This window comes from Nannospalax galili, unplaced genomic scaffold, assembly GCF_000622305.1.
Source record: "Nannospalax galili isolate Female #2095 unplaced genomic scaffold, S.galili_v1.0 scaffold518, whole genome shotgun sequence".
Taxonomy (NCBI): Eukaryota; Metazoa; Chordata; class Mammalia; order Rodentia; family Spalacidae; genus Nannospalax; species Nannospalax galili.
Window position 1 is genome coordinate 3837612 of NW_008342851.1, and position 3129 is coordinate 3840740.

The window sequence follows — 3129 nt, forward strand, 5'->3', positions numbered from 1 at the left end:
TTGGGTGCTAACAGTATGTCATCCATATAGTGGATGACAATTTAATCCTTGGGGATGTTGGTTAAGGCCTTATTAACATATAATTGACAATTTGTGGGGCTATTTTTCATACCCTGTGGTAGTGCCTTCCATTGGTATCTCTTGGCTGTTCTTTGAAAGTTGGGCTCCCATACTGTGAAGGCAAAGTGAGGTCTATCTTGTTCTGCTAGGGGGATTTGGAAGAAACAATCTTGGATATCAAGTACTATGATATAATGTGATGGGGGGGAAGCTGTAGGGTGTGGTAAGCCCGCTTGTAGCCAGCCCATCTTTTCCATCTGGGCATTGACTGCTCTAAGATCTTGGAGGAGTCTGTATTTCCCTAATTTCTTTTTAATAACAAATATTAGGGTATTATGTTTACTGAGGGAGGGCTCGATGTGGCCAAGCCTCAATTGTTCAGCTACCAAATTTTTGAGGGCAGATAATTTAGGTTCTATTATAGGCCACTGGTCCACCCAAATGCCATCATTAGAGAGCCAAGTGATGGGGATCAGCTCAGGGGCCAAGATTGGAGTCAATCCCGGGTGGGCAGTGGCTGTTAGGATTGGGGGTGTTGGGCAAGGTATTGTCCTTTCCCTGATAGTCCCAAGTTATCGTGGAGCATGATATCATCATAAAAGGCACGGTCATCTGTGGTAAGGACTCCGCCCATGTCTTCTTGAACGTCTCGATCCCACAAGTTATGGGGAACGTCGGCTACTATGGGGGTAACTGTGCCCTGGCTTCCATCCAAATCCTTCCAATATACTGGACGTGTGACCAGCTTGGTATCTTGTTTTCCACCAACTCCTTTTATTGTTGGGCCTGGCCGGTATTTCCAATGATGGAATTTAAGGGATTCAGTTTCTGATATCATGGTGACATCAGCCCTTGTGTCTACCAGGCCCTTTATGGCAGTCACATCTAAGAACAGGGTCATTAGTGGGGAGTGATTGAGGATCTGGAGGGTCAATAATATCTGTTTCATTTCCCATCTTGTGGGTGGGGCTGAGGGGCACCCCGGGTGAAACGTAAAGGATCTGAGTCCCTTTGAGGTTGTGACCTACAGTACTTAGCCCAATGGAACCCTTTTGTGCACTTGGGGCAGTGAGTCTTGGGGTGGGCTGTACCTTTTGGGCAGTGGCTGCAAAAGTGCCCAAGACCCCCACAGTTCCAGTAGTCTTCCTGTGTGCCAAAGTGGGTGGGTTTTTTTTGCCACAAAAGAGTCTCCAATGAAGCAGTCAAAACCTCAATAGGGCCTGCCCTGGGGTCTAAGTCTCTAGTAGTGAGTACCCATTTCATTGTGGAAAGGTGTGATAGCATTATGAGTAGGGATGTTTAGTCCCTTGCAAGTTAACTGATAAGCACCTCTCAGGTGGGTCCAGACTCCACTCTCTGCTCTACTGCCTCGGTGACACTGGTAAGGAAGTCCATGAAGGACTCCCCCTCTGACTGTTGAATCAAATTACGGAAAAAGTCTTGTGGGTCACAGGGGGAGCAACATTTAAGGGCCTTAAAGGCCAAGTCAGAAACTTGTTGAAAATAGGCATGGAGGCCAATAGTAGACTGGGAGATGGGGTCAGTATATTGTCCATGTCCCGTGAGCATGTCCAATGTAATGTTGAGGCCATATTGGGGATTTAGGCATGCCTGGTTTTCAGCCTAATCATCATAGGCTGTGCTCCAGTTTAGAAAGATTGAGGGTTCTAAGACTGCCTTTAGTATGTTATACCAATCATAGTGGGTTTGTAACTGTAAGGACCACTGGCGAAGAACGTGTTTGAAATGTGGGGAGTCAGGGCCCAATTGCTCAGCTGCCTTGTGGATAAGAACGAGGTCAGCAAGTGGGGTGGGCAGCCATGGACACTGCACCGCATCAGGGCCAACATTAACCGGAAATGCGGACAAAGGCGGGTGAGGCTTTAAGGAGGGCAGCCTAGGAGGGAGGGGCATGGTAGCAGGGGAAGAGGCAGGATGGTTACTAGGCAAGGTGCTGCAGGCTCGTTTAATGCAGGAGGGGGCAGGCCTTATATTTCCCTTTTCTCCGCCCCCAAGTCCTTTTAGTCAGTGTATTGTTTTCTGATTGGTCCGCACCACGCAGTCTGTCAGCAGTTACTGGGCTTGCAAGCAGGGTACAGAGGCATGGGCTCCTTTTGGCAGGCTATTTGCGGACCAAGAAGTGAAGTGAATTCTCGCTGAATCCCAGGGCTCTGGGTCTGCACCATCTTTGGAGGCCTCCTGCTACACTTAGGAATTTCCAAATTGTTCAATGCGTTAAAGGTGAGATCACCCATTTTAAATTGTTACAGTGTCAATTATAATACCATGTGTCTAGTTAAGTATTCGATAAATATGAACAATTGGAGGGAGAAATTCAGTGTACCTTAAACCTGGTAGGGCCTCAGCAAATGGTTTCCTTATTGTATATATGCTCAGGACATAGATTTCAAGGAAGGCAATAGACTTAGTCACAGCGCTTTTTCAGTGCTGTATTTTGGGGTATATTGAATTCCTTCTAAGATGCTTTCATCATTTATTGTAACAGGAAATCACCCTTAGGTTCTGGAAACAGTGATATTCACGGTAAGTGTTGCTGCTGTTTTTGTACCTCTGAGGAACTATGCCTGTGGTGATTTTTACTTCGGGGAACTCAGTTTCTAAAATCTAGTGGCAAGTTTTAGAAGGAAAGAAGCTAGGCCTCTAAGTTAACTTCTTTGATCAGGAAGGGAAGTGCCTTGTGCTTGCTGTGTTTTAATAGACTTCCTTAATGGATCCTTGGTGTTTCAGAGCAAACATGAGTTAGTGAAAATAAAGAATATTTGGTATGCTCAAGCTCTTAAGTGTTTTGATTTAGATGTCTAAAGACAAGACTTGCTGGGCGTGATTGCACATGCCTTTAATCCCAGCACTTGGGAAGCAGAGGCAGGCGAATCTCTGTGAGTTCAAGGCCAGCCTGGTCTACACAGCAAGTCCCAGGCCAGCTGGGGCTACAGGAGACCTTGTCTCAAAAGGACCAAAAATAAATTAATTAATTAAATAAAATTTTTATTGCACTTCAAAACTTTATTAACATAGAATACTGAAGTATATCCCTGGTGATGTAATTGT

At 45.7% G+C, this 3129-nt stretch overlaps 1 protein-coding gene across 2 annotated transcripts in view; it reads left to right on the forward strand.

Moving 5' to 3' along the window:
• The window catches only part of Marveld2 (MARVEL domain containing 2), a 35335-nt gene that overhangs the window by 6719 nt on the left and 25487 nt on the right, over positions 1-3129 (forward strand). The window contains exon 2 of one of the 2 annotated variants that reach the window (XM_029566321.1): positions 2567-2604. The exons of the other annotated variant lie outside the window; for it this stretch is intronic. The gene's annotated coding sequence lies outside the window, so the exon portion shown is untranslated. The remainder of the gene's footprint in view (positions 1-2566; positions 2605-3129) is intronic. 2 annotated transcript variants of the gene reach the window in all.